Below are 20,147 nucleotides of genomic sequence, written 5' to 3' on the forward strand. Positions count from 1 at the left end.
ACCGGCTGAGGTGTTCTCATCTTCCACATTATCTCCTGATCGTGCACACACTGCACAGATAACATAGAGGACAACATTCTACTGTATATTACACATTTGTTGGATTTCTATAGAAGTTTTTCCCACAGGAAGTGAACTGTCTGTTCCAGGGTCAAGCCCTCGCCACCATAAAATCTTTAGTAACCGTGCAGGCTACTACAGTTTGTTTTAAGTCCCCTTAAATAAATGAATTATATTTCAGCTGAAATTAAAAAAATATTGATAAACAGTAAAAATTTTGAAATATGGTTTTGGACAAGGCATGTTTGTGTTTCTTAAAGGGGAACATTATCACAATTTCAGAATTGTTAAAACCATTAAAAATCAGTTCCCAGTGGCTTATTATATTTTTCGAAGTTTTTTTTTAAATTTTACCCATCACGCAATATCCCTAAAAAAAGCTTCAAAGTGCCTGATTTTAACCACCCGTCCATTTTCCTGTGACGTCACATAGTGAAGCCAACACAAACAAACATGGCGGAAAGAACAGCAAGCTATAGCGACATTAGCTCGGATTCAGACTCGGATTTCAGCGGCTTAAGCAATTCAACAGATTACGAATGTATTGAAACGGATGGTTGTAGTGTGGAGGCAGGTAGCGAAAACGAAATTGAAGAAGAAACTGAAGCTATTGAGCCATATCGGTTTGAACCGTATGCAAGCGAAACCGACGAAAACGACACGACAGCCAGCGACACGGGAGAAAGCGAGGACGAATTCGGCGATCGCCTTCTAACCAACAATTGGTATGTGTTTGTTTGGCATTAAAGGAAACTAACAACTATGAACTAGGTTTACAGCATATGAAATACATTTGGCAACAACATGCACTTTGAGAGTGCAGACAGCCCAATTTTCATCAATTAATATATTCTGCAGACATACCCTCATGTCAGCAGGCCAGGGAAGCCAGGGTCGATATTTTTCTCTTGATCATCTTCGGGACGGTGTGAGCCAAGACATCCAGGGGGGTTTAGCTCGCTCATCTGCGGGAACAAACTGCCGCCATTGCTTGCCGTGCTACCGAGGTCCTTTGTCCCTGAATTGCTCACACACTCCGGCAGATTCAATGGGGGTCTGGCGGCAGATTTCCTTGACTTTATCGTTGGAAATGCATCTGCTTTGAGTGTCGCAGGATATCCACACATTCTTGCCATCTCTGTCGTAGCATAGCTTTCGTCGGTAAAGTGTGCGGAACAAACGTCCAATTTCTTGCCACTTTCGCATCTTTGGGCCACTGCAATTTGAATCCGTCCCCCCGACAACACACCGACGAGGCATGATGTCTCCAAAGTACGGAAAACAGTCGAAAAAAGGGAAAAAACAGCTGTTTTGACCCGGTGTTTGAGAAAATGGCGGATTGCTTCCCGATGCGACGTCACGTTGTGACGTCATCGCTCCGAGAGCGAATATTAGAAAGGCGTTTAATTCGCCAAAATTCACCCATTTAAAGTTCGGAAATCGGTTAAAAAAATATATGGTCTTTTTTCTGCAACATCAAGGTATATATTGACGCTTACATAGGTCTGGTGATAATGTTCCCCTTTAAAAGTTCTCGTTTGTGCAAAAGCGGCTTACTAACGATGTTATTAGAGTAATATGTGTCCCTAATCCCTGTTTATGAGCATGAGAAAAATATTTCATCTCGTGTATAAACCTCCTTCCTCAGGCTTCACCACACATCTTAAAAATGCAGCTCTGCCCACTATATGTCAGTCAGCCACAGACGTGGGAGCTTTTGTGTACGGTCAAACACACACACACACAAAATGACTGGGCTTACTTTAGCGCCGTCATGTCTCCCTCCTAAACATGACGTTGTTGTTGTCAGGTTTGTCACTGACAGTTTAGTTATGTTTTGGTTTTTCCTCTGTTTGTTTTTATTTCCTGTCAGCGCTCTTATTTTGGTTCAGTTTTCTGCTTTTCTCCCTAAGCGCTGTTTCCCCTCAGGTGCTGCTCATTGGCACCTGGCCACACCTGGTGTCAATCAGCCAGCTGCTATTTAGACCTGCTTTGCCCTCCAGTCAGGGCTGGAGTATTGTCGTTGTCGTTGTAGCTGTAGCTACTACCTGTATGCTGAATCCGGATAGCTCTTAGCCGTTTCCTGTATGCTGTGAGCTGTCCTGTTTTCCTGGTATCCTGTTTCCTGTCTCCGAGTTCCTGGTTTGTGTTTTACCTTTATTTTGGACATTTAATTATGTTTTCCTGCACCAAGCCTGCCGTCTCTGCATCTTGGGGTTCGTCACCAATACTTTGTGACAGTTGTATGCCATATTGGCATTGGTTGTTGCAGTGATAAAGTACACTAGAGAGACACACGCTCTGTCAAAAACAGTTCATTAGCATTAAAGGGGTCATATTATGATTTTCTTTGGTCAAAATGTTGCCTAGATTATATTTTACAGACCATCTTCAAGCCGCTTTTTGAAAGTCTCTTCAGGATGCGCCGTCTTGTGGGCAGTCTTATTTATGTGCCTCCACTTTGGCTGTGTCTTCTCCCCATCAGCCTTGTTGTCACTTTTAGCGCTTCCAAATGGAGTCTCCTGACAGACATACTCTAAGTTAGAACTAAACGCTACTTTGTATTATAAATGGCAACAACGGAGGATGCATGTGCATGTACAAACCAGTCTGCCCCACATCAAGAGAATAGAGAAAAATAAAGAACTTACAGCGTCGGACTCACGCAAAGCTCTTCTGGTAAATCTCTACCATATATGGACATATCCACTGACGTCACATGTTGAATAAACGTCACGGGTATTGTAAATTCCAATTCATTTGGAGGAAGTATCAGGCCTCGAATTTGAACTTTTTAAGGTCAAGGCAAGTGTTGCCTTAAAGGAGGGCTCATATTTGAGGGCACCATTGCAAGTTAGAAGGGCACCAAGGCAAACATTATTTATATATATATAAAATAGATATAAAAAAGAATGTTCATGTATGAGATCTAGGGCTGCCAATTATGGCCAAAGTAATAATTAAGATTATTGTTATCAATATTGAAATCATGATTACAGATTGTTAGGTAAAGCAGTGTTGGGGTGTGAATATAATACCATCATGTAATTTGTAATGTCTACTAAAAAGACTATAAATAGACGTTATCCTTATATTTATAGACAAATATTAGGTTTTTTTATTCTTTAATAACATCAACTTGTCAGCTTTTTGTCATTACATGATGCCTTTATCTCTATTTTTACATTTTGATAGAGAGAGTTTTTATTTATTTATTTTTTTAAATGATGTACATTGATATGTAGATATAGATGCTGCATCGGGACAGATCCATTAAGAGTTTGAGCAGAAATATGTTGTATAGGAAATAACTATACACAATAAAACATTAACAAAATGATGTGTCACATGAATGATTTTTGAAGTAACACCTTAGTTACATGAAAAAAACACAATTAATGTAAAAAAAAACCTTGCGTTTACTTTTTGATATCAAAATAAAACACAAAGCAGTTTGGCTAATAAAGATGCAGTCTAATAAACAAGTTTTGTTCTTCTCCAACGCCTCCCTAGTGTTTCAGTACAACAGTTTGGCCAACAAAAAAAACCCCGGAGTGAGCCCTCTCACATCGAATAAACAATCTTCACAGCCTGCGTTCAATTCGATGAGATGACAAAACATTTTAGCCAGTATTGATGTTATTTGAAAACTGATACAGTTTGCAGTTAAATAAAAGAGGAGTGAACGTCCTAGTAAACAAAGTAAAGACTTTATAAACAAGTTGTGACAATGTTCACAACACATCTCCTACTGCAAAACATCAAATAGTTTTCTCCTACACTGTATACTTTTAGTGTGGGGACAAGTGTGTCTGTCTCCAATATTGTCCACACCTGTCTCCATCTAAACACAGCAGTGCGCTCTTAAACGCACGGCGGGAAGAAAGGGAAAATGACGTTAAACCAAGTGCTTGGCTCCGTTTACTCCGAGGGGAAATCTCCGCAGCAAAGTCTGTGTCGTTGGTCCGTCATGTTTATCCAGCCAAACACCGCTAGTGTGCATGCGCCTGACTTCGTGTTGCCGAAAATGCATTAATAAATTACGTTTTTTGCGTAATTAAAAAATTAAACGGTGTTCCTAACTATCGCAAATTATCATTATACCGTTTACTGTTACATCCCTCGTCCATTAACAGGTAAAAAGTAAAGGGCGGTCACGGCATGTTCTTGCCGCAAATATTGGTAAATTTTTTCAGGCATTATGACGAAAGACAGAGGGTGGTCGCGGCCATACTTGCCAACCCTCCCGGATTTTCCGGGAGACTCACGAAATTCAGTGCTTCTCCCGAAAGCCTCCCGGGACAAATTTTCTCCCGAAATTCAGGCGGACCTGAGTGACGTGTCGACAGCCTTTTTTCACGCCTTTACCACAATATAAACAGCGTGCCTGCCCAATCACGTTATAACTGTAGAATGATCGAGGGCGAGTTCTTAGTTTCTTATGTGGGTTTATTGTTAGGCAGTTTCATTAACGTCCTCCCAGCGCGGTAACAACACACAACAACAGCAGTCACGTTTTCGTCTGCCGTAAACAGCAATGTTGTGACACTCTTAAACAGAACAATAATGCCATGTACTGTACATGCATATGTGACAATAACATCTACGGCTTTTAGAGAGTGCAGTGCACAACTGCGCACACAACAAGGAGACGAAGCAGAATGCATCATCAGAGAGGGTGTTCAGCATGGTTAGAAAAATAGTGACAGAGAATATAACAAGGATGGACAATTCAACCCTTATCTCAACAATGAGTAGATGAGTGTTATGTATGTGTATATGTGTAAATAAATGAACACTGAAATTAAAGTATTTCTCTTATTTATATATATATATATATATATGTATATGTATATATGTATATATATATATATATATATATATATATATATATATAATATAGCTAGAATTCACTGAAAGTCAAGTATTTCCTATATATATATATATATATATATATATATATATATATATATATATATATGAAATACTTGACTTGGTGAATTCTAGCTGTAAATATACTCCTCCCCTCTTAACCACGCCCCAACCACGCCCCACCCCGCCCTTTAAAGCTATGAACATATACTAAAATCCTATTTGAAACTCGATATTTCAGCATCAAGGCTTGATTTTGGACAACAAACTAAAATACGCAACACAACACTGCCCTACACAAAGTAACACTGCCAACTAGTTGCCTGGCATGAATACTGCAGCTTCTCTTGTTGCCATGTTAACATGTACTGCTGCATTCGTATGAGCGAGCAAGTGTTAAGTATCTTGAGTGCAAATGTGTGCTAAACCCAGCGACCATCAGATTTGCTGTGGCGTGCCAGCTTCCGTTGGCCAAATATGTTGGAAAGGCATCATTACTGTCACCGCTAAGGCCTCTTATGCTACTTTCTGTGACAGTAATCACAGGCCATTCAATGCTGTCTTTTTTTGTTTTTTTGTTCTGTTTTTTTTTCTTGCTGTCAGGTTTCAGGCTATTTGGCTCGCAGCAAATATCTTTTGAGAGCAGAAAGAGTGTCAATTATTATCTTAAATAGCTGCTTTATCCCCATTATGTATGGAAAATTGCTACAGCAAACGTTTTGGATCCACTTCTCGTCACGCAATTGTTTCTTAATCTGATCGCCGCTGTCCTCAATCTGCTGTGGCCTACATTCTCATTTGATCAACTTTTTATTAACGCTGCTGTCTATTTGGATTTGTTATTACAAAGGCAACCTGGACCGACTTATCCTGCTTACTCTGGACACCCTTTGCTGTTGTCATGAGTGATGAGTGATGTGATGTGAGAATTGTCAATTTGCACCTGCCTTGGTGTGTGTGTGCGTGTGTGTGTGTGTGTGTGTGTGTGTGTGTGTGTGTGTGTGTGTGTGTGTGTGTGTGTGTGTGTGTGTGTGTGTGTGTGTGTGTGTGTGTGTGTGTGTGTGTGTGCAAGCTACAAAACAGGAAGCTCACCAACATTGCATCGTCCAGGAAACAGTGCTCAGGTGTTAACTTGTCAGTGCCAGAGGTGCCTTTCATTAGCCTCCATTGGTGCATGTTGTACAGGACTCGACCTGTCGGCTTAAGATACGTTTGCATTTCACTTAGTTACGTCTCACGTAACTTGTAAATACGTTTCGCCAAAGATAAAACACTAATGTACTATACCACTGGCGCTACAATGTGTCGACTTATTTAATGTAGCATAAGCAATAAATACTTTTTATGCATGTTTCTTGCCTTGCTGGGGTGAAAATGGTAAACAAAAAACTGCCAATTGAGAATGTACTATTTTGATAGCTAGTTTTTCATTTTGACTGCAATCTTACTTGTCTAATCAATGTTTTTCAAGCTTTAATGTTCATAAACATCATGCCATAAAACACAAACTGTAAAAATAATTACTTATTTCATTGTCAAATAAATACCCACACAAGATAACGTGACATAAAACAGCCTAATAAAACTGTTTTGCCATGATTCCACCCGACCTAAAATGTATGAATTAGTGTTGTTCCGATACCAATATTTTTGTACCGGTACCAAATTTATTTCAATACTTTTCGGTACTTTTTGATACTTTTCTAAATAAAGGGGATCACAAGAAATTGCATTATTGGCTTTATTTCAACAAAAAATCTTAGGGTACATGTTTCTTATTGCAAGTTTGTCCTTAAATAAAATAGTGAACATACAAGACAACTTGTCTTTTAGTAGTAAGTAAGCAAACAAAGGCTCTTAATTTAGTCTGCTGACGTATTCAGTAACAAATTGTGTCATTTTGCATTACTAAGAACAAGTGGTAGAAAATGAATTCATAATCTACTTGTTCATTTACTGTTAATATCTGCTTACTTTCTCTTTTAACATGTTCTATCTACACTTCTGTTAAAATGTAATAGTCACTTATTCTTCTGTTGTTTGGATGCTTTACATTAGTTTTGGATGATACCACAAATTTGGCTATCAATCCGAAACCAAGTAGTTACAGGATCATACATTGGTCATATTCAAAGTCCTCATGTGTCCAGGGACATATTTCCTGAGTCTATAAACATAATAATAAAAAAAAAAAAACGAGAAAAGATTTTGTGATGCTAAAAAATATCGATGTAATCATAATAGTATCGACGAGATACGCTCCTGTACTTGGTATCATTATAGTGGATGTTAGGTGTAGATCCACCAATGGCGTTTGATGCCGGTGAGCTACGGTGTGTAGTGAAGCATGTTTAGCTATTCCTCGTCCTGCAGGGATGATACTTGTAAGAAACATACTTTATTTGTCGCCATGGAGACCAGGATTAGTGATTTGGAAGTAGCTACAACACTGCAGACTGGGGATGGACTTTAGCCGCTGGCTAGCTAGCCATGTCTTAAAGCACCTCTTCACCTTTATCGTTAGTTTTTAAGCCAAAATGCGTCTGTTCTCCTTTTTCTGTCTACACACTGTGTCTGCTTGTAAGTACTCCGTGATTGTGCGCTGTCGAACATGCTTGTCCGCTTGTATACCAGCAATGACACGACGTGACGACGACGGGGGCGCGGTGGGGTGGCGGACCGGTACTTTTCAGAGGCGGTATAGAACCGAAAATGATTCATTTGTATCGCGGTACTATACTAATACCGGTATACCGTACAACTCTAGTATGAATACCTTGACGTCATATTTAACCAAATAATAAGACATCGTAACTTAACGCTGGCACTTCAAGTCGAGATTGACAGGTAAAAGTGACGATTGTACGAAAATAAGCTTCATGTTTATTCATGTCACACCATAAACAAATAATAGACAATGAAAACGACTATTTTTGGACAAATGAGGATTCACAACCTTATTGTTTTGAAGCTGAATTCACGGAGGATAGAAGGGAGCACAAAGAGAGTGTGAAACGTCGGAGCAGACAGAAGCCGAGAGAGTGATGTCGGCGGGACTTGACGCTGTAAATGTGGAATTTGGAGCCAAGCTAGGCCGACATAAGAGGCGTGCATACACTATATCCACAGGAAAAAACAATTCCCTGGCCAGCTGAACCAAACCGACATCTGTCCATCGAGTGAGTCACTATAATATTGATCATGATACATGCAGCGCATCATGCTTCTTATTAACTACATACACTGTTGAACTAGCTGTGTACAAACAAAACATGAAATTTGGGCTAATATTTTACCGATACTGTAATATGATTGTTCATGTTTTTGAGCCAGTACAGATTAGTTTCCTATTGCATGGTGTTGTGCATTAAAAAACTCAAATGCATTCAGCTGCTGACGCAAAAGCTATCTTACGGCTAATGCCAATTAGCATACCGTCGCAAGGTGATGTATTAATACGCTAGAAAAAGAGTTATTCAGTGTTCGCTCTCACAATAACAATGTTGCTACAGCTTGGTTATTATACAGGTTACGAGACGTAAATGAAGTACTGTCTGCGTTTTTTGGATGCATTTGTAAAGAGATTTAGAGGCAGAATGGATTGATCCCATGAGCTGCATTGCTAGCCACCTAGAACCAGCCAATTATTACAAATTAAAATGCAAAAAAGCCCAACTTTTGTCTTGTCCCTCATAAGAATTGTGAACGATCAGCAAAATTAAAAGTGCAGTTCCCCTGAAATCTTTCTTTCGAAATGTCAAATGCCTGGCGTCAAGCGATTAGACGGGGTATTGCACAGGCTGATTTGAGGAGAGGCCAGCTCGCAGAGGAGAAGAGAGACAGGAGGAAACGTACTGCAACTACCATCGCACAGCAGGTCTCTCCACATGTTTGCACTAAGTGCAACAAGGACTGTCAGCCATGCTAGGTGTTGTCAACAAACATGAATGTAGCATATCAACAAAACATCAAGTTAACCTGGATCCTGACCCTGAAACTGCTTTGCTTGGCATTTCTAACATTTTAGGCAAGATGGGTCGGAATATTAGCACAGTGGTGGCCTATGGTATGGTCATAGCAAAGAGAGGCATTTTGAGAGTGTGGAAATCTGACTCACCACCTATGTTTGAAGCCTGGTTGAGGGAGCTAGTGGGAATCCTCCACTGAGATATGAGATTTCTGGTAACTTAAATAAATGTTGTGATGTGTGGAGACCTATTTTGGAATACCTGAAATGAAAGTGGACATTCAACTGATATGTTAAGCCTCTTTGGATGTATTTTGTTTTTACATGTAAATAATCTGTGTAAAAAACTTTTTCATTCATTATTCTTATTTTCATTTATTTACTTTATTATATGTGTATATGTTTGTATTAAGAAAACTGACAATAAAAATACTAAAAAATGTGAAAATTATAATGAAATAAGTGTATTGTATAATTACAACACTCATTATAACTGAAAATATATTACTAATAATTGACTAAAATAGAATGACAAAACTATTTAAATAAAAACAATAAACTATTAATAATAATTAAAGAACCATTAAAAAAATTAAAATAATTAACGTTTAAAATTAAATATCAATCAAATTGAAATATTCATGTTTACAGTATTGGGTTATACTTGTATTGCGCTTGTCTACCTTCAAGGTACTCAAAGCGCTTTGACACTATTTCCACATTCACCCATTCACACACACATTCACACACTGGTGACGGGAGCTGCCATGCAAAGCCCTAACCACGACCCATCAGGAGCAAGGGTAAAGTGTCTTACTCAAGGACACAACAGACATGACTAGGTTGGTAGAAGGTGGGGATCGAACCAGGAACCCTCAGGTTGCTGGCACGGCCACTCTCCCAACCCGCGCCACGCCGTCCCCATTAAATAAGTGTCTGACCCAAGAACGTAAATTAGCATGGTGTTCTGTGACTAAGCTGCCAAAGTAGGTAAATAGAGGTTATTGCATGAGCCTTCAGGTATAGCCAATTACTACCAATTTTACAATTACATATTTTAAAACAAGTGTGTGTGTATGAATGTATTTGAAGCTGTCTGTGAATAATGTCACAAGTTCAGATTACATTTAAATTCCATGTCGTTTGTCTGCAATTTCGGACTTTTCGGTAGCATGAGTTTGAACGCCGCACACTCACTTATTCGGAGGCCGTGTAACTGGTGCCATCGAGATGAAAAATAAAGCGAAGAACGCTGCAGAGTGTGGAATAAACCCGGCATAATGAGGCAGTAATCTATTTTTTCGAAAAGTAAGCAGAGCACTGAAGGCTGCCGTCATTTTCCGTCTTTCTAAGCAGGTAGCTTTTGATATAAAACAAGCCGAGTGTTTCGCTCTCGGGAGATTACCGCCAGGGTTCCCTTATGTGTGCTCCAATCTGTGTGTGTGTGTGTGTGTGTGTGTGTGTGTGTATTTATGTTTTGGTGCTGTATAATATTTCCTAGGGGATGGAAATGGTTGCCATGGCAGCAGCTTGCATGAATGTGTGCGTGAGAGTTTTTCTGCGAGAGGCCAATTGAGGACAGTATGTGCTCGTCATTTTGTCATAGTTTAGGAAGGAACCCTTTTTTTTTCAAACTGACCTTCTACAATGTGAAGAGCCCTTCGGGAGACATAACAGCGACATAATCACACCCTGGGATTTAGCATTTGAAGCGCTATTACCGTGTGAGAGGCTGCTGTGTTACAATCTATGCAACATAAGAGGGGAGCCAATGTCAGGAAATAGACTGCACCGCTTTTAGGATTGCTTCAATGTGTCATATCTCTCTTGTCATGTTTTTTTTTTGCATCATTTTGTGTCTCCAGCTGCTGTCCCCTCCACTCCCCATACACACACAGACACACACACACACACACACACGCACACAATAACAACATTATCCAACCCTGCTGTCGTCTCACAAAAGCAATTTGTGTCAGCGTGTGTCTTCTTTTCACACGGCTGAGCCCAAATTGAAAATCGCTCCTCGCTTACTGTATCAATCTGAATGTGCTATAAGTCTTTTTTCTTTTCTTTTCTTTTTTATACATGTGAATCATCTCTTAGCTGCAGATGCAGATGTAGAAACACAGTAGAGACAAGAGGAAGGACAAAATGTACACATCAAATCACATTATTGGAGACAGACCCGCGTTAAATATCAACATTGTTGTTGTCAGGTGTGCAGTTTTTGCCATAAACTCGTTACGCTGACTATCCTGAGAACTGCATTGGAAAATACATGTAGAGTTTACTAGAAGGTCTGCATGCATGTGGGAAATGTATCTAAATTAGTGTTACAAATAAATAAATACAATTAGCAGAATTAAAATCGTATTATTTTTGACCAATGTTTAATTTTTTGATAATGTTTAATATTTTTTTAAATATATTGTAAAAAACATTTTAAAACATATTTTAATATAATGATATTTAATGTATAATTATATATGTTTAATTATATGTAATATATAATTTATATATATATATATATACATGTATATATATATATATGTATTTTTCTAATATCATATAATAAAATACAAATTGTTAATATATTTATTTTATTTTATTTATTTAAATCCAAAAACTTCCATCATCGTCTTATATACACGCTGTTAGTATTTATGTAATGTGGTAACTAGGACATTTATAATAACATGTAATATTTCTAGTGGATCACTTTTAGGCATATTAATTTCACAGACTCATCACAATGTTCACTTCCTCCTTGAACAACATCACTGATTATTACATGAGAGACAATAAATGTAATAAAACATCACTTACTACACAATGTCTGCTGTCACTGGGATGCCGACTGTTAGGATGTCCATTTGTTCCCGTTTATATGAAGAATGACTCATTGTGCTTGCCAAGAAAAAAGTGGGAGTGGAACAAAGCGTCTTTACCTGTCTTATTCTCCATTTCCGGGTCCAAGTTGGTTGTCAAAGTGTGCCAACATCTCGGTTGGAACGTGAGGCATGATTTATATTCTAGATTAAAATAATCTTTCATGAGTTTTGAGGCAAAAAAGCAGATCCCCAGCTGATGATGTCAATACAGCTGCATAAGGAAGTTACCTCTCTCTGATCAATGCACCGCTAAATGTAGGTCCTTAACATTGGCGCTTAATAACAACATTGCTATTACTTGGTTAACTAGGTCACAAAATAAAAATTTTGTATTTTTTGGCACATTTTGGATGGGTATTTATTGAGTTTTATAGTCGGAATAAACGCAATGGACGCATTGTGGCTTCCATTGGCTCCATTGTAAGCGGACTTTTATTTACCTTTATTTGGAATGCATTATTAAAAGACGTGTGTTCTTGTCTCTCTTAAGGATTGTGAAATATAGGCAAAATTCCCCAAAAAAGTGCACTTCCCCTTTAAAGTGTGATTTAACATCCTCTGATGCTGCCACTGGGATCATTTTAGGCCAGGGGTGGACAATTAATTTTTACTGGGGGCCGCATAAGCAACCCGAGCACTGCTGGAGGGCCACACCGACAATATTTCAATTAAATTTTGCTCAATATTATTTTTGATATACCGTAAGATAAATAATAATTATAATAATAATAATAATAATAATAATAATAATAAATAATAATAATTTCATTTAACCTAACTTAACTTTATACAAAAGCAGATTTCTTTTGATGGTTTTATTTTTAACACTGTCTTACACAACACTTCCTGATGTATAATACAATGCAAAAATGTCAATTTCTGCACAGGGTTCATTTCTGTCACTTTATCCTGCATTATCCAACATTTTTCCCCGTCAGATTTGGACAACCATCTGTTGTTAAAAATTGTTTTTAATCATATTTATTATAAGTTGGTAGAGTGGCCGTGCCAGCATTAGGAGGGTTGCTGGTTACTGGGGTTCAATCCCCACCTTCTACCATCCTAGTCAAGTCCGTTGTGTCCTTGGGCAAGACACTTCACCCTTGCTCCTGATGGGTGCTGGTTAGCGCCTTGCATGGCAGCTCCCGCCATCAGTGTGTGAATGTGTGTGTGAATGGGTGAATGTGGAAATACTGTCAAAGCGCTTTGAGTACCTTGAAGGTAGAAAAGCGCTATACAAGTATAACCCATTTATCATTTATTTATTTATATTGTTTTTTATATTGGTTTTATATGTAATTATTTTTTGTTTTTATTCAGTCATTGGTGGAGCTAAGGATAATATTTTAATATTGTTTTTAATATCGTTGTGCAGCACTTTGGAAACATTTTGTTGTTTAAATGTGCTATATAAATAAAGTGGATTGGATTGGATTGTCACACCTGCCAGCTTGTCCTATTTCAGTCCTAACATGTCCAAACACGCATTTACCTCTGTGAGCAAGTCATTACCTGTGGTTGTCTCTTTAATTGACTGCATGGCTGCCAGCTCCTTCGTGATTTGAAAGTCTGTAGTTATCCCACGTAAGAAGATGAGCAGCTGGGCGGTGTCACGTACATCACAGCTCTCATCCAAAGTCAGCGAAAAACAGTTAAAGTCTCTGGGCATTATCAGCGCAACATAAGCACTCCTTAATAAACTCTCCGTCAGAAAACGCCTTACTTTTTTTAGCGATTTTGTGAGAAATTACGAAACTTGTCCTGACAACTGCATCTCTGGGGGTGTGAAATTTGGCAAAAAGTCCTTGTTGGGTTTGCTGTTTTACCATCAACGCATCAGCCTCCCTTGCGTGCGCTTCATCAGACAGATTCCGCTATTTTTCCTCGTGCTTCGTCTTGTAGTGGCGATTCAAATTATATTCTTTAAACACAGCAACCTGTGTACCACAAATTAAGCACACGGCTTTACCTTTAATTTCTGTAAAGAAATACTTGGCAGTCCATGTCTTGTTGGAAACACGGCATTCGTCATCAACTTTTCTCTTTTTAGCGTCTCATCACTTGTCGCTGTGCACCTTCACTCACACCCGGACATACGCCCATAAATAACACTTTTCAAAATAAAAGCAGCACAGTTGTATTGCACGCACGACATAGATGTTTTTTAAACTTTATTTTGTAATTTGTGATTGCCGCTGTTCACATTCACTCACAATCACACACACGCATACGTCCACCGAAGTAATACAAATAACGCTTTTCAAAACAAAAGCAGCACCGTTGTATTGCACACTCGACAGATACTTTTTTAAATGTATTTTGTAATTTATGGTTGGCCTCACACGGGCCGGACAGGGACGCACAAAGGGCCGGATGTGGCCCACGGGCCGCAGAATGCCCAGGTCTGTTTTAGGCCAAGTAGGATTTAGCCATATCCTTGATAACAACACTTTCTATGAAATATACAGATATGTATTGGAGAGGGAAAAAAACTCTTGCAATGAGCATCAACAATCATTGGTACTTTAACTTTAACTTTTAACTTCCTTATTTTCTGTTTTGATGCCATGGGCTTGGTCGCCGAGGTTGGATGGAGGTCGGAGTTCATTTGATCAGATCACCTGTTCCTTCTCTGTTCTGGACAGTTTTTTCCAAGGGTGAGGTTAATTCGTTTTCTCCTCGCACACATCCTGCACCACCCTAGAGGTAAATATTGTAATATAATATGCATTAACATGTTATATGCACTATGATGGATCACAGCCAGGACTTTGTTACATTATAACAATCATTTATTTCCATGCCGATGACATAAACAACAAAACGGAATGAGTTAGTCCATGAAGTCGGAACATTTGTAGACACGTGTATGTGAAAGTACTTCATGACCTATTTGGGTCCGATTGCATCACTCCTGTGTTTACATTCAGCCTCCATTGAGGACAAAACATTGAGCAGGAAGAGCGCACACCTTTCAATGCCTCATAAAGAAACAAAAGAGTTGTGCAATTGACAAGAACTCTGAGTTTGTCCGACTTGTTATGGTCGCAGTTTACTAGAAAGAGTGCAGAACGGGTAAGAATGTGATGAGAAGCTCAGCATCCTTCATTGTAACGTGACAAAAATAATATTCATCACTCTTGATGACATCTTCAAACCTGCCCAAATGCTAACTCACCTTCTAGCCCCCCACAAGGGCTTCCTCCAGCTGTCACTCCGTGCTAGCGTGCTCTCTGAAGATTGTAAAAATAAGTAGAGGCTAAACATAACGCAGGCGACCGCACTCCAAAAGCAAACAAGGAATGTTTAATTGATGACTCGGAGGACTCGCCGCCCTTTTACTTTTACCAGCATGAACCGAACCCTCTTTTTACCCTCTCTCAAGTCCCATGTCAGTGACCTCTGACCTCACAAACACGAAACAGCGTCTTCTCTGAAGAAGCGTTCCTATTAGCTGGAAAAGACACTTGTTCCAACTCCCAATACGATATAGAAATTAAGAAATATGTAATTTTCTTATGGTAAAAAACTAGCAATTCAGACACTAGAAATTCACTGTAAAAATTACAGTAGTAGCATTTTTGCATTTACGGTAATGTACTGTAAAAACAACGGCCGTAGATTTTAGGTTAAAAAAAAAAAGGCATTTCAGTCGCCAGAATTTTACCATACATTTCACGGTGTTTTTGTATACTGAATTACTGTAAATTGAAAAACCCTACCATTGTAAAATTCTGGAGCCTATGGTGCCGTGTTTTGTTTTTTTTCACTGTAAAGTCTACGATCCTTGTTTTTACAATGCACTACTGTAAATGGATAACAGCACCACTTTTATTTATACAGTAAAATTTTGATGACGGAACTGCCATTTTTTTAATGTAAAATATATGGTTGTTGTTTTTACAGTGCATTACTGTAAGTGGCAGAATGGTAACACTGTTATTTTTACAGTAAGACTCTGGCGACTATGGTGCCAGCTTTTTACTGTGAAATTCACAGTGTTTTTCACACCGAATTACTGTAAATTGAAAAAAGCTACCGTTGTTATTTTTAGAGTGAAATTCTGGCGATTGAGGTGCCTTTTTTTTTTTTTACTGTAAAATCTACTCTAGTTTTTACAGTATATTACTATAAATGCAATAACGATTCTAGTTTTATATTTAAAGTAAAAATTTGGCGACTGAAATGTGCCTTTTTTTACCGTAAATTCTATGGTTGTTGTTTTTACAGTGCATTACTGTAAAGGGGAAAAACAGTACCACTGTTATTTTTACAGTATATTTCTGGCAACTGAGCTGCCAGTTTTTTACCGTCAAATTTACAGTGGTTTTACATGGAATTACTATAAATTAAAAATGCTACCATTGGTATTTTTATGGTAAAGTTGTGGTAACTGAACTGTAAGGTTGTTGTTTTTACTGTGAAATCTATGGTTGTTGTGTTTACAGTACACTACTGTAAATGGAAAAACCGTAACACTTTTTTACAGAAAAATTCTGGCTGCCAGTAACTCAATGTAAAATCTAGGGCTGTGAATCTTTGGGCACCACACGATTTGATTCGATTCCATTTTTTGGGGTTTCAGAATCGATTCTCGATTTAAAACAATTCTCAATTCAAAATCAATACTTTTTTTCATAACATTGGGTGCCAGTTCTATGATTAACTACATTCCTCCATAAAACAGACAAATAAGATAAAACATAAAACAAACAGTTCTGATAAATTTCCATATAACTTAAAGGAAAACGGGTTTTGTTGAATAAAATGCTACCCAAACATTTAATAAAGTCAAATACAAATAATCGCAACAAGAGAAGTATCCCACACTTCTCTTTTCTAAATTAAATCTGTACAGCAGATATGGGCATCTACATCAAAAATTTGATTTGCCTGAGTGGCTGCAGGACAGACAAAAAAAAAGATTTTGGATTTTTTTTTAATTCGAGTATGAATCATTACAAATAACAATCATGATTCATTCATTCATTTTTTGACACCTCTAAAATCTACTGCCTTTGTATTTACCGTGAACGCCTCTTTACTCAGCTGCAGTTTCCCATAGTCGCCAGGTGCGTGGTCTATAAGAGCAAATAACAAAAAGCATTGGCTTTAACAGCTGTGGCTGTAGGCAACCCCCTGATGTCTTTTTAAAGCTACCACCTTCCCTTTATCTCGAAAATCCTCGAAAAAATGGTTACACAGCAGTTAAATGAACACTTAGCGTCTAACAATCTCTATAAACCCTTTCAGTACGGTTTCAGGGCAAATCACTCTACGTAGACAGCTCTCACAAAAATGACTAATGATCTATGGATGCTGATGCGTCATCCATGTTGCTGCTACTTGATGCTGACTTAACAGTTTGCTCCTTACTGCTGTTACAACATTGGTTCTGTCGCTGCCATGTTGTGCAATGTACATATGAATTCACCAATGACCATGTGGTCAAAGAGAGCTACGTTTTTCCAACTGCCTGTAGTATTTTTCTTTATCAACTCCACAATGTACTGTAATAGTGTACATAGTAATTGGGATTTGTTATATATTGTATATCCATCCATCCATTTTCTACCGCTTATTCCCTTCGGGGTTGCGGGGGGCGCTGGAGCCTATCTCAGCTATATAATATAATAATATAATATAATATATCAGTATATATTATATACTGTATATATAATATGTAAATATTACGTATATGTTATATTTTATATTGCTACTATGGTACATTTTTAGTCTACTTAATACCTGCATTATCCTTTCCAACCTTACCCTTTCCATCCTTTGAAACTGAACTACTGTGTGGAACAATTTCCCTTGTGGATCAATAAAGTTTGTTTAAGTCTAATGTCTAAGTCTAAGATGGCAGTAGCTGCATTTGAAGTATCATTAGCGGCCAAGTATCCTAGCTCTGCATGCACTTCAAAACGCCGTCTGGGTGATCAGCTGCAAGTGTAAAATTTCCAAAATGCTTCCAACATTTTGTGTTATGCTGTGCTGTGCATTATACTGAACACATTACTAACATTCCATTTATTAATGCACTCCGTTTTTTAAGTTGAGATGCTAGGTATATAAAATGAGTTGTTATATTTACCTCTCCAACTAACACCTGTTTTTATTCATTAAAGTTAAAGTTAAAGTACCAATGATTGTCCCACACACACTAGGTGTGGTGAAATGTGTCCTCTGCATTTGATCCATCTCCTTGATCACCCCCTGGGAGGTGAGGGAAGCAGTGAGTAGCAGTGGTGGCCATGCCCGGGAATTATTTTGGTGATATGCATAACTAAATATTCCCGCTATATTGAGCACAGCATCCTCTGCAGTGGACATTTCTGTTTTGCAGAATGGTTGTTGTTTTTTTAAATAGAGCAAAAACAAACGTCCACTGAAGATATTACAGCCTAGCATCAGGCTGTCAAACCTTCTATGGATTTTCCAACAGAAGGTATTTCCTACCCCGCTTCTTCCCTCAAAATATCAAAATGTTTTACTTGGTCTTTCCTCCAGCTTCTCCGGCACGTTTCTATCGTTTGGCATCGAGTGATCTCATCCTTCCTTGCACCTCCCGCTCTTCTCTTCTGGCGTGTGATCACGTTTCAAAGAGGAAGCGACCCTGCAGGCTTTTTTGGATGTGGCAGCTCTGATTCTGTGACGGACGCCGTTTCACGGAGACAGAGCGAGAAGGCCTCATGCCGCATTCTAACAATCTTTGATGATGACATCCCGAGCCCCCAGGCCTCGATGACCTTCGCGACGCAACGTGACAGCTTGTTAGGAAGTAGGTTAAGTCACGGCGCTCCCGGGGGCTGGGGGAGATGCGGAGAAGCTCAGCCATCTTCTGCCGCTTGACCTCTGCAAGTCTTCGAGGACGAGTCAGTCGTGAGTCGCCGCCGCTCTTCCCCGAGCATGCTGGGGAAAGCTGATTAGGCCCCGGCGGGTTTTCTCCAGTGACTCACACCTCCTCTCAGGCGGGAGAAGGGATTCTCCCGGGATTCTAACGGCGCATCGCATGACGTGTGTCGTTTGTCTTTCACCGGAAAAAAATGGATTTGTCCAAATTTTCCCCGAACGAAGTTGACCCTGCAACTTTCCAGCTTTGAAAATATAATCAGGGATAGAACATGGCACGGTTTTAGGACAGTTGTAGCGCCCCCCATGGGTAGTGTTCAAAATATTTTTTTAAGCCATACTGGCATACATGTAATACATATTAAGTTAAAGTACCAATGATTGTCACACACACTAGATGTAGTGAGATTATTCTCAGCATTTGACCCATCACCCTCACCCACTGGGAGGTGAGTAGAGCAGTGAGCAACAGCGGTGGCCGCGTCCGGGAATCATTTTAGTGACTTAACCCCCAATTCCAACCCTTGATGCTGAGTGTCAAGCAGGGAGGTAATGGGTCCCATTTTTATAGTCTTTGGTATTACTCGGCCGGGTTTTGAACTCACGACCTACCGATCTCAGGGCGGAGACTCTAAAAAGCTTTATCACCATTACACACATGCTAAACGACTTATGGACAATTGGTTGCTAAGTAAGTGAGACAGTTTGTTTTTCAACCTAGCTTTTTCATACAGTGCATCCGGAAAGTATTCACAGCGCTTCACATTATGCACATTTTGTTATGTTACAGCCTTATTCCGAAATGGAATAGATTAATTTTTGTCCTCAACAATCTACACACAATACCCCATAATGGCAATATGAACATGTTTTTTTTTTGTTTTTTGTTTTTTTAAAACTATAAAACTAAAAAATCACATGTGCATAAGTACTCACAGCATTTGCCCAATAAATACTTTTTTGATGCACCTTTGTCAGAAATTACAGCCTCAAGTTGTTTTGAATACGATGCCACAAGCTTGGCACACCTACCTTTGGGCAGTTTCGCCCATTCCGCTTTGCAGCGCCTCTCAAGCCCCATCAGGTTGGATAGAAAGCGTTGGTTTTCATCCAGGATGTCTCTGTACCTTGCTGCATTCATCTTTCCCTCTATCCTGACGAGTCTCCCTGTCATGGTCCGTGGTCTGGATCATGTTTTGTGTTTTCGGTTTGTTTTGGACTCCCTCAGTTCCTGGTTGTGTACCTCCTGAGTTTGTTTAGACACTATGGTTACGTATTATTTTCACCTGCCTCTGTTATTCGGGAAGCTCACCTGTTTCCAATTAGAGACAATATTTAAGCCTGCCTTTGTCGGTCACACATCCTGGCTTCTTTGTTTGCTCCATGCAACTGTTACGTTTTGATATTCCTGGTTCTTGTTTCTGTTACCTCTGCTACCCATGAGATTGATGTTTTCCATAGTTTTGCCCAAGTGCTAGTTTTTGTTTCTTACCCAAGTT

General features: G+C 39.0%; 1 protein-coding gene across 1 annotated transcript in view; it reads left to right on the plus strand.

Annotated features, from left to right (window-relative positions):
* LOC133576139 (uncharacterized) overlaps positions 1 to 20,147 on the plus strand; it is a 164,631-nt gene that overhangs the window by 143,304 nt on the left and 1,180 nt on the right. The gene's annotated exons all lie outside the window — the stretch shown is intronic.

Source organism: Nerophis lumbriciformis, linkage group LG34, assembly GCF_033978685.3.
Source record: "Nerophis lumbriciformis linkage group LG34, RoL_Nlum_v2.1, whole genome shotgun sequence".
NCBI classification, from domain to species: domain Eukaryota; kingdom Metazoa; phylum Chordata; class Actinopteri; order Syngnathiformes; family Syngnathidae; genus Nerophis; species Nerophis lumbriciformis.